The 12,522-nt window shown below is 44.7% G+C and overlaps 1 protein-coding gene across 1 annotated transcript in view; it reads right to left on the reverse strand.

Moving 5' to 3' along the window:
• Window positions 1-12,522, reverse strand: part of SEPTIN9 (septin 9) — a 629,083-nt gene that overhangs the window by 476,201 nt on the left and 140,360 nt on the right. The gene's annotated exons all lie outside the window — the stretch shown is intronic.

Here is a 12,522-nt window from a genome sequence, read left to right on the forward strand (position 1 = left end):
ACTCCAATCCAAAACAATCAACCCCACTATAAAACAATCTGCCCTAGTCCAAAACATTCTGCCCTACTCCAATCTAAAATATTCTGCCTCACTCCAATCCAAAACAATTTGCCCTACTCCCATCTGCTCCACTCAAAAACATGCTGCCCCACTCCAATCTGCCTCTCTCTGATCCAAATCATTCTGCCCTGCTCCACTTTAAAACAATCTGCCTCACTCTAGACCAAAACAATCTGTTCCACTCCCACCAACCTCACTCCAATCTAAAACAATTTGCTCCACTCCAACCCAAAATAATCTGCCCACTCCAATCTGCCCCTTTCCAATCCAAAACAATCTGTCCCACTCCAATCCAAAACAATGGGCCTCACTCCAGTCTACCCCACTCAATTATGCCCCTCTCCAATCCAAAACAATCTGCCCACTCTAATCTTCCCTATTCCAATCCAAAACAGTCTGCGCCACTCCAGTCCAAAACAATCTGCCCCACTCCAATCTGCCCTGCTCAAATCTGCCCCACTTCAATCCAAAACAATCTGCCCCTCTCCAATCTGCCCCACTCCAATCCAAAGCAATCTTCCCAGTCCAATCCAAAACAACCTGCTCCACTCCAGTTCAAAATAATCTACCCATTCAAGTCCAAAACAATCTGCCCACTCCAATATGCCACAGTCCATTCCAAAACAATCTGCCCCACTCCCAATCCAAAACAATCTGCCCCCTCAAATCTACTCCACTCAAATATGCCCCACTCCAATCCAAAGCGACTACAGCACATCCAAAACACCTCAGCCAGACTCATCCTGGACATTCCCTGCCACGAACACATCTCCAATCACCTACAAGACCTCCACTGGCTTCCTATCAAGAAAATAATTAACTTCAAACTCCTCATCCACGCATACAAGGCCCTCCACAACCCAGGACCCGCCTGCCTTAACCACCACATCACCTTTTACTCCCCCTCCAGACCTCTCTGCTCCACTCAACAAGCACTAGCCACTGCAGCCCGCGTACGGAAGCCTCGGCTGGTGGAAAATCCTTCACCTACCATGCCGCAAAGAGCTGGAGCACCCTGCCCCTGCACCTCAGGCAGTCACCATCACTGCCTCATTTCAGGAAGGACCTTAAAACCTGACACTTCAACTGAAGCTCAGAGGACAAACTCCCCTCAGTGCCTTGAGACCCTTACGGGTGAGTAGCTGTGCTCTATAAATTCTGATTTAATTTGATTTGAAAGCAATCTGTCCCACTTCAATCTGCTTCACTCCAATCAAAATAATACACTCCACTCCATTCTACCCAACTGCAATCCTAAACAATCCACCCCTCGCCAATCTGCTCCACTCAAATCCAAAATAATTCACCCAATTCCAGTCCGCCCCTCCAATCCACCCCACCAGTCGAATCCAACCCAATCCACCTATTCAAAACCATTCCATCCCACTCCAATCCAATTTACTGCAACCCAATCCACCCCACTCCAGTTCAATCCACCACCCACTCTAATCCATCCCAATTCAATCCAGTCCACCTTAATCCATCCCACTCCAGTCCAATCCAGTCCACCTTAATCCACCCACTCCAATCCACACCATTCCAAACCACCTTAATCCACCTCACTCCAATGCAGTCCACCCTACTGCTCTCCAGTCCACCACAATCCACCTACTCAAATCCAGTCCAGTCCACTCCAATCACCCCAATTAAACCCACCCCACTTCAAAAATTCCACCCCACCACACTCCAATCCAATCACCCAACTCCAATCCACCCACCCCACACTTCCACCCTGTCCAATCCACTTCAGTTCAATCCACGCCACCCCAATCCACCCCACCCCAATCCAATCCACCTCACTCCAATCTAGTTCAATCCACCCCACTCAATCCAATCTACTTCACTCCAATCTAGTCCACCCACTGCAATTCACTCCTCTACAATCCACCTCACCCACACCTACCAATCCACCCCATTCCATTCCACCCCAATCCAATCCAATCCACACGACTTAATCCATTTCACACCACTCCAATCCACCCATTCCAATCAACCTCACCCCACTCCAGTCCAGTCCACCCCATCCACTCCACCCCACACCAATCCACCTCACTTCAATATACACACTCAAATCCAACCCACTCTACTCCAATCACCCCACCCCAGTTCAGTTCACCCCATTCACTCCTATCCATCCAGCCCACCCCACCCCACTCCAATCCACCTCACCCCACTCCACTCCTCCCTCCAAACCAATCCACCCAAATCCAATCCAACCACTTCAATCCACTACACTACAGTCCAATACACCCCACTCCAATTCAATCCCTCCAATCCACCCACCCACTCCAATCCAATCCTCCACACTCCAGTCCAATCCACCCACTCCAGTCCAATCACCACACTCCACCCCACTCCAAACCACCCCAGTCTAATCCAATCCACCCCAATCCAATCTACCCACTCCAATCCAATCTAATCCACCCCATTCTGATCCACCCCATTCCAGTCCACTCCAGGCCAATCCACACCACCCTATTTAAAACCACCCAACTCAAATTCAGTCCACCCTATCCAGTCCACCCACTCCAATCCAATCCAATCCACCCCACTCTAACCCAATCCAATACACCCCACTACTTTAATCCACTAGAACCCACTCCACCCTATTCCACCTCATTATACTGTAATATAGGCCACTCTACTTTACAACACTGCAGTGTACGACACTCTGTCACTGAACCACTAAACTCCACTCCCCTCTGTTCAATGGTATGACACTCTACTCCCCACACTCTACAATACTCTACACCAGTAAATCCACTCTACCACACTCTACTCTATGATACTCCACACCACCAACTTTTAGCCATGCTGAAAAGCAACTACACTGGTGTACAACATGGCAAAAAAACATTGCCAGTGCCAATAGCTCTTGTATGCGTGAGATCTATTGGCTGTGCCAATGCTTGTTTATTAAGCGTTTACAGATGGTACAAACTATACAAACCATAATAAGCAAATCAACATGTTGCCAGTTCACATCACACAGTTTCTTGTTCATCAGTGGAAACCTATCCCAGCCAAGGGCCCCACCTCTTAAGTGCCATAGTAGTAACCAAAAAAGAGTCTCTCATATTCCATTGCGCAATATCACATACATTGTGGCATCTCTGGGCACCCCTTCGTATGTTCTTGGTGTCAATAAGCTGCTAGCCTAGGTCTCTGAAGGTGTCCAATACCTTTTTGAATATCCTCGGACACCCTTTGGCCTTATAGACATTTTCTTGGCCTGCATGCACCAATCTAAGTTCACTAACCAGTGTTCAATGGTCAAGGCCCACTTTGTTCTTCAAAGCCTGTGGTGCCCCCCGCCCCTTCATTTAGGGTGGTGGATTGGAAAGTAGGGTTCCTTTACCCTGCGACAAAAAGTGGAAGTTAGATTGCAATTGGATGTGAGCATCATCCGAGTATGCTAAGGGGGCAGGGACATTTTATGTGCTGGTGCATGGAAAAGGGTGTTGAATGATCCCACCTGAAAAGCACTGTTACCGCCACCTAGTCCAACACAGTCCCCACTGTTTTTCTTGTAACTGGGGTACAGTACACATACCTACACTCCAGGAAGGCTGTATCCATAAAGGTGTTGTTCTGCTCTAAGCCCTCTGAGCTTTCCTAGTTTGATTTACCCCTGCATGGATGTAAAGAGGTTAAATACTGTATTGGTTCTCTAAAGCACTGGCGACAAGGGAATGTTTTTATGACTTTTCTGTTCTAACCAATTTAGAATCGTACATATTCTATACATTCGTATTCCTTAAAACAATTTGGGATTTTAATTAAAAGGAATGCCTTTTTTGTAACCAGGTGTGTGGTTTAATTTCTGCCACTCTAGTGTCAGTTTTAAGCCTGCGGAAAGAAAGGTATAGCATCCAACAATGCTGGGTTCGAGGCTTGAAGAAAGGTTTGGGAAACAAGGTTGATGATGTATGAAGGACATGGTTGAAGTTTCAGAGCTGAAGTAATATAAAAACACATGACTTCCTTTTTAGGTTTGAGCGTGCAAAGCGCTCTGTCCCTGGTGTAATCTCACTGTGGGCTTTTAACCACACCCATCAGTTTGGTTGATTTGCTGGCTTGCCTTTTAAAATTAGCTTGATTTCATTAATGAAAGGCATACATATGTTATGCCTTTTCCGGTGGTTAGCCTGCCTCGAGCGCACCGGCCACCTACTGAAAACATATGAGGCTCCATGTTTTCCTTATTGTTTCTGGACTACTTTTTCTCTTTATTTCGTAGGCAGTGCGATTCTGCAGGGCAGTAGTCGAGCGCTTTACATGACATCGACCCTGTTACATGGATAATTGCACTTTTGCCATTACATGGATAATTGCACTTTTGCCGGTTACATGAATAATTAAACTTTTGCCGATATGCTTCACTGCGAGCAAACTTCTGTTTTCATTTGTGTGTCTGCTTCATGCTCATGGTGGCCGTCGGCTTGCTTATGTGAAATTGTTTTACTTTTCATTTTCAGATTATGTGGCAAGAAAACTCCGGTTAACGGTTTACAGTGCTAATAGCTCTAACTCGAGCAAATGCGAGCATTGCATTGAAAATGCTTGTTTAAAAAGGGGGTCCACATAACAGGATTTTCCTTTTCATTAAAAGGCAACAACAGCTAAGTGGTACTCATTTTATCAAGCTTAAAAGTTTGGAAGTAAGAAAGCTGAGTCAGCTCAGACACGTGACAAACCAGTGAGTAACCTGTGCCTCTTAAAAACTTATTGGTTTAGATTTCGAATAGAGAGAGTTGCAGGACGCAGTGTCGCCAGCGAAAGTTCAGCTAGGTTTGTGTTTTATAAATGCCGTATGAAAGCATGCATACAGAAATGCATGCATACGTAGATACATGGCTCGGCAGAATACTCTGATTCCAGTCAACGCAAGATGGGAACCCTATCTGATACTCTTCAGTTCATATCCCATTGTCTGTGTGTGCTAAATCCTAGGCTCCCCTGAAAAACTACATTTTCAGAGGCATATACTTTGGGTCAGCATTTAGGTTCTATTTCAGGGCTTTTCAGATTCTAACCCTTAAGGACTTACCTTAGTGTGAGATGCCCAACCAAACGTTTCAGGACAGTGTGTACCTTGGTACCGGATTCTGCAAATACACACTTTGCCTTGAATTTCAACTCCATGGAGATGAATTTAATCGAGTCCATGGAGCACCTTCAGAATTGGTGGTTTCATCTGGGCAGGTTTCTGTATGTTCCTATTCTGAACACTTGATTCTCCCTCCCCTGCTCGCGTCTAGTGAGCTTCAAGGGTAGCCGCATGATCGATCACCATGGCCCTTGCTAATCCACTGCATGTTTTTGATCAACTTGAAAGAGTGGAAGGACTTTTCGAAGCACAGACAACTAAAGGGTGGGGCAATTTGCCACTTCATTCATTTTAGAGATAAACATGAGCTACAAGTTGAATAAAGCTTCCAAGTTTCTTACATAAAACTCTATGACATGGCTGGAGGTGGCCCCAGACTCATAGGCCAAGCAATTGGAAATGCTCGAGGTTCTGCCTCTGCTTTTCGTTCTGCCTACATTCAGATAACAGAAGCTCTCCTTCATCCATAAGTACATGTGGCCAAAGAACGTTTTTATTTAGTCTTTCAGCATCATTTGCTAGTGTGATGTAAATGTGGGTATCATCAATTTACAGTTATATAAGTACTCAATGTTGCAAGGACTATATGGAGGAAAAGCAGCAGGCTGATAAGGAATACTCGTGTAGCAATTCATAAGTATGAATCGCTCCTCTGACCCTATATGGATGTGTTGACTTCAGGTTAAGAAATAAATTAATCTAATCCAAGTAACTTCAAGACCCTTTCTTACTCCCATTAGACTGGCCCATTTCGTGTTCCTTAGTATCACTGGCTTCTGAGAAGTCAAAGGTTTAATGCAGCTTCTATACTTTCATCTAGGCAAAGAGATGTTCCTATATGCTATTTACTAACGTGGTTTCACTTTCTCAGCTGTGCTTGAGATACGAATGATGGTCACTGATATTGACTCTGTGAAAGTCACTTGATGTTCAGGAAGACTTTGAAGTCACATTGCACTTGCTACATTAAATTCTGAGGAGAATAGCTACTTTTCATGTCGAGCTTAGTGATTGACATTTTTACAAAAAATGTGTATCTCCTCCAGTCCCAACACCTTCTAAAATTAAGTGAGTCTGTGCTGTGCATAAACTAATACTGGAGTAATTCACTGAAGGCGGTGCACCTTGTCTGGTTTTGCATTCCTTTCTGAGGCAAAATGTTGGAATGAGATGAACTAGAGATCTAGGACCTGGTTAAATCTTTATTTAAGTCGGCAAAGTGACACCAGGGTATGGGGCAGCAATTTCTCCATTGAAAAATATATTATTGAAAACCCTCTCTGCGGCGGAGGCTGACATAACTATTTGTAACTGTAATTTTATTTAAAAACGTAGTTTCGTTTTAAAACACTTTGTGTTGTTTATCTAGTGATATACTGGCTGAGGCCATCAGAACGCTTCAGAAAACCAAGGTGCAGTGTTTTCATGAACGTCAATTCACCAAAATGCCAGGGGTAGCGAAAGTGACACCACATGCTCTTTGACTTTCAATTACCATTACACACATGCTTACATATACACACAATCACACTCTCACGTAAACACGCACTCATCCTCAAGCGTGCACACAACATACTTTTTTTTTTTACCTCAGCTACCAAAGAAGGCTATAGTCCGGCTAATTATACTACATTTTTTATTACACTTTTAGATAAAAATTTAACATTATTTACTATTAGTGTAATTAAAAAATGAGAGAAAACCATGAAAGGAGCTCCAACCTACCTCCATTAGGATGTGCGGCCACTGTCTTCCTGGCACCGATCTTGTCACCTCTGAAGCCAGAGGGTCGTAAAGGCAGTGCCAGGGGTCGCAAAGGGCAAGCAAGAGGTCGCAGCTGCGACCTCTGGCGACCCCTAAATGACATCCATTAGTGTTTCATTCCTGGTCTGCAGTTTATTCACCTAATAATGTATGTAAGTTGTAGTCCAGCTTCAGCCAGTTTATGAAACTAAACCAATGCAAATGAACACAATGTTTAAGAATATTTTGTCATTGGTGACATAGAGTCATCTGGTAATCTTAGGGCTGGCACTTTCAGTGACTGCCGGAACGACTAGTGCCTTCGAAAGGCCTCGAGGCCTCCTTGTGAAGTCTCGTCAGGTCTTTGACTTCCACAGCTATCTAGAAAGAGCCTGTCTGTGGACATGTGCCAAGCCCTACAGCTAAGGTGAGCTGACAAACAGCTTTGCATAACAGGATACGTATACTTCAAGCACACACAAACAAAACTGCCAATTATGAAATGTTTTTCTGTAGCCCTGAAACACTGCTCACATAATACAAATAGTTGTGAAAGGTCTGGCTGGATCCCGTAAAGGGCAATAACTGTGCCGGGAGAGGCCCACAGGTGGCTCAGACAAGCACACTGGAACTGGGGCTCTGAAACAAACCCGCTAATTCTTCAGTACACCACCGGAAGCTTCGAAGAGGCCAGATAATAGAGAATGGAGGCTAAACTATGACAGCCCAGTAGAATAGAGGCTGTGAAACCTAACGAGGACCAGCTACTCAAGAGAGACCTTGGCTTCAAGGGGAAGCCCTGGCATTCAAGAGGAGGCTCCTGCACTCAAGACGAAGCTCTGAAGCGCAAGGGGGGCTGGGGCTGAAAGGGAGGCTCTGGACCTCAAGAGGAGGCTTTAACACTCAAGAGGCGGCTTTGACACTCATTAGGAAGACTTGATACTCAAAAAGTGGCCCTGAAACTCACGTGGAGGCTCTGGAACTCTAGAGGAGGCTTTGTCACTAAAGAAGAGCTTTTGATGCTCAATAAGGGGCTCGGAAAATCACGAAGAGGCTCTGACACTCAAGAGAAGGTGTGACACTCACGAAGAGGCTCTGACACTCAAGCGAAGATGCTGGTAATGAAGAGGAGGTTCTGGCACGCAAACGAGTCTCTGCATTCAAAAAGGAGCTGTGATGTATCAGAGCTGTTTGAAAGAGGTTGTTCCATCATCTTATTTGGTGCTGTTTCCACAGAAAATTCCCCCTTTTTCACCTGATTGTCACTGACCCCAGAGTGTCAGTTCTGGAGTGCTACCTTTCTGGCTCCTAGACTCTGCCCGGCTGAGGAGCACTGAACGAGCACTCCCTTAAAACCCAGTGAATGACGTTCCTGGGTTAAGTGTGGAGTCACTGGCTGGTTTGTGGCCTTTTTATTCTATCCATGTGTGTTGTGGTAAATGGACATCCATTTAGTCGTCTGTAACAGGGCTCTACCTTTAACACATGTGTTTGTTGTGAGGCAGCATAACTTGCCTATTATCTACGTATGTGGGCCTCCTTGTAATAAATACAATGTGTAAGAAATTATGAGTTCTTTACACAAACCATACCCACTCAGACCATATTCACCTATTCTGCCTAACATTGTTGTGTCCCTGTAAGTTGGTTGGTCACCTAAAATTTTAACCAAGCTCCTTTTAGATCTGTGGAGTTAGAAACTGAAAAGCTAACCCCAGAAACCAAACATATACTGGACCCTGTGGTCCAGGCTTACATAGAGCAACATCCTGGTTCCCTGAAAAGGACCTGACAACTGCTACCAGAACTTAAAGCAACCTGTTGCCCATCTTCTTTCAGAAAGACCTAAGCTTGGGGAAGGGTTTACTCTTGTCTGCTGAAAGACTTGTCTTCAGACCAGAAGCAGCTTCTTTCTTGTACAAAGAGGACTCCAGCTATTAGCCTACGGCCCATCAGCCTGACACAGAAGTATCAGTGGAGCCACAGTGGAGGAGCAGACCCAGTGGTCCAGAATGATGGTAGGTGACCACTTCACTGTAGTGTCTTTGCCTGACAAGCAAATTGTCCTTGCAACAAATGATAGTGTACATCCACACCCTCCAAAGGCTGCCTCTACCACAGCACTCATCCCAGCCTTGCAGGCACAGACATAGGGTGCTGTGAGAGCGACTTGGAGCTTCTGGGGTGTCCTTTCAGTGTGGCAAGATGTTGATTTGATAGGAGAGAAAAAACGCTCATCTGGTGGAAATTTGCTTGGATCAAACAAACACAGGCATGGCAAGTGAGTCTGTGACCAGCCAAAGGAGGTTGACGTATCAGAGGATGCGCTGATTAGAAGCATCAGGAAAAGCTCTTTACACGTAAAGGGATCTCCAGCAAGTGCCATGAGTGTCTCTCTTCTTTAATGAAGGATGAGACTCCCCAGAAGAAGCTCTGACAGACCAGCAGAAGCCCTGCCACACTGAAGGAGGCGGGAGAGGCTGTGACACCCAAGACGAGGCTCCGCCATATCACAAGTGGGACTATGACACATCAGATGAAGCTCCTGAAAACCAAAGAGGGTTCCTTTCAAGGATGTGCACAGTTACACCACAAATCAGAGGATAGGAATCACCAGAAGGCAGGGCTGACCCTAAAGCTTTTGCTGCAGCAGAGAAAACATACAGTTGCTCCCTATCACACATGCACACCTAAACAGGCATGTCAATTAACAAATTATTTAACATACATATTTCTCACTTGAGAACGATCTACAGCAAAATGTGGAGATCCATGCAGACTTCATACTTCTTTGGATATATACATCTTAGCAGCTAGGGCAGGAGCCGCCATCCTCCCTATCGGATAGCCCATCTACTAGCACCTCCGGGGGGCAGTAAGTCATATCCTTATCACTGTCTCTTACGTTTCTACAGTGCTCTGCAGTGCTCTCAACCTTTCCCTGTTGTATCGAGGGTCCTCCCTCTCAAATTACAATTCTGGTCCTAATTAAACATTCAAATGAAGCAACTTTGATTCAGAATTAGTGGCAGGAAATAATTGAAACAAATGTAGATATATTTTGTAAAATGTTTTGTTTAGTCATATGAAGAAGTACATAATGTATTCATGCAAGCCTTTATGTGAATTTCGCATAGTGCAAACCTGGCAATAGAGCAACGGAGCACTATCTTCACATATAAACCACACGTTCATGTGTATGTGTTTGCTTGTTCGTTGTTTGAGACAATACAAAATGTGCATTTAAAGAATACTGCATGCATGAAAAAATAATTGCAATTTGAGATCATATTATTTTTTCACTTGCAATAAATATGCTTACAAACAGAAATACATCCAGAACATTTTGTCTTTTTTATTTACTATAAAACCAATATATATTTTTAACGTGTAAAGAGATAATGAGCTTAGAAGTACTATACATTTTTACTGACACTGAATGAATAAAATATTCTTCTTTTATTATTAATCTGTTGGTGTAAAGGGGTCAGGTAAAAATGAGGGGTAATTATAATCACAGCTACAAATATGGCTTATTGGAGACATGTAGCCATGCTAATCACCCCATTTATCACCTTCATATGTCCTTACGACAGGGCTTCCTGGGATGAATTATTTTTGCATCCCTTAGGTTATTGTGCCCCAGGCAAATGTCTGCCTCTGCCAGGATAAAGGGCCGGAAGAGCAAGAGTTTGTTCTGTCATCTTGCCTTCATCATGAAAATGCACTCAGAAAGCTTTATTGTGCTAACTCTGTACGGAAAGGCCAGGAGTGTCAGGGGACATTAATATCCTCACCATCAGCACCAGAAAGCATCATGGCTCCGCCTCCTTAACCTCAACATCCAAAGATGTTCAGCATTCTCTATCCCCCTTTAGTACCAGCATGAAAATGCATCCAACACATAAATAGGGACAATAACGCATTCGGTAGAGGTAAAAATGAAACATTACTAGAGGGAGAGAAGGTTGTGATATGGAGACTCCAGATATGTGTGCCACAAAAAGGACCGCCTGAGGAGCTCAGGGCAGCCAGCAGTGACCTGTCCTTGTAACCAAATATTTTAAAGGTATGGCTGGACAGCACAACTGTCGTGAAGATGTACTGTTACCAACTATTTAAAATATATATGGAACAAACCATGGTGGCACCCAGAGTATTTCCCTCTCACCCCCTGCTATTGGCTATTTAGTGTATGATTCAATCTACCTGAAAATGCTTGCATTGAAATGTATGGGGGACTCTTTTAAACCTAAAAATTGCACTCAAGGAAAGGAGGCATTGCTAGGTTTCAAACTCATGATCTATGGGCCACAACTGAATTGTTGCAATAGCCAGTTGCTAAAGTAAATATGGCCCCAGCATAAGTGGTTGCCCAAAAGAGAAGAGACTATTGGTTCGCTTATAGAGTGCATGACACCCATAAATCCAACTTTTACTTGATGTGGTTCTTTAAATGCTGAATGAATGAATACATTAACGTAATTTATCCAGTGGGCTGCTTTCCAAAGATGTCCTCAAGCTCAAATATGAGCAGTGAGGCTAGGGCTGACAGCAAGAACAGAAAACCTAGTAAGTCAGTCCGAAGACCCTGTTGTAGGACTGACCATGTTTACCAAACCATGCAGACTGGGCTCGTGTATAGCATTTCTAGAATATGCACACGGCTCCGGCAGGGTGCTGAGAACTTGTCTCTTTTCATTATTACAATTGATAGAAATCCTGGTTGAGTACGAACCAACAAGGCTACTTTCCAATTGCTCTGTCCCGACAGCAGGGGGAACACCAACCACTGTTAGATGAGTGTGGAGCAGAATCGAAATTACATTGTCTACAGTAGATGTTTACCTGCATCCTCGACAGGTATAGGTCAACTGTCTGCGGCAGCCCTTTTCACAGACACTGACTGGAGTGCGTAAATGCCCTCTGCTTTTGGGGCTAAAAATGACTCAAATATTTTCATGTACCATTTGGGACTGGGATGCAGTGGCATAACATTAGACCCCGCAGCCCCCACAGTGCAGGGGGACCTGAGCTCCAGGGGGCCCCCTCAGCATAGTACACTGTGCACAGGTGGCAGTCCCCTAGACTGAGAGCTCCTGACAAGGTCTGGGAGGGGGGCCCTCCATGTACTTTGCAGGGGAGCCCCATCACATTTTGTTACACCACTGGTGCGATGACGATAATATCCTAATGCATGAGGGCATGAAGTGTAGAAATAAACCTGGCCCAGCACCTTGCCTCAGGTCTGTGGCTACCACTATTCCTCTGCCACATTCTCATATGGCGTGACCTTTTGTAGCTTCTCGTGCATGAAGACACCCGACACACCCATCCCCTCATGGACCAGGATGCCTGGCTGACACCAACATCATTCCCACCGCCATTAATACAATACTGATAATGTCATACATATCCTTATCCCTCATAGATAAGGACACAAGGCTCGGCATCACTTCCCAACCCTTTTACAGCCCTTCAGTTGAAAAAATCTGTTATTCGTGCCTTCTCCAGGGGCATAGCTCAGTTAGTAAGATGGGTGTGAGCTTCACATTTCCCGACAATCAGGCTGGCATATAAATTTCAAATACATCATAGGACAAGCAAGG

The sequence above is a fragment of the Pleurodeles waltl genome, chromosome 7 (assembly GCF_031143425.1).
Source record: "Pleurodeles waltl isolate 20211129_DDA chromosome 7, aPleWal1.hap1.20221129, whole genome shotgun sequence".
Lineage (NCBI taxonomy): Eukaryota > Metazoa > Chordata > Amphibia > Caudata > Salamandridae > Pleurodeles > Pleurodeles waltl.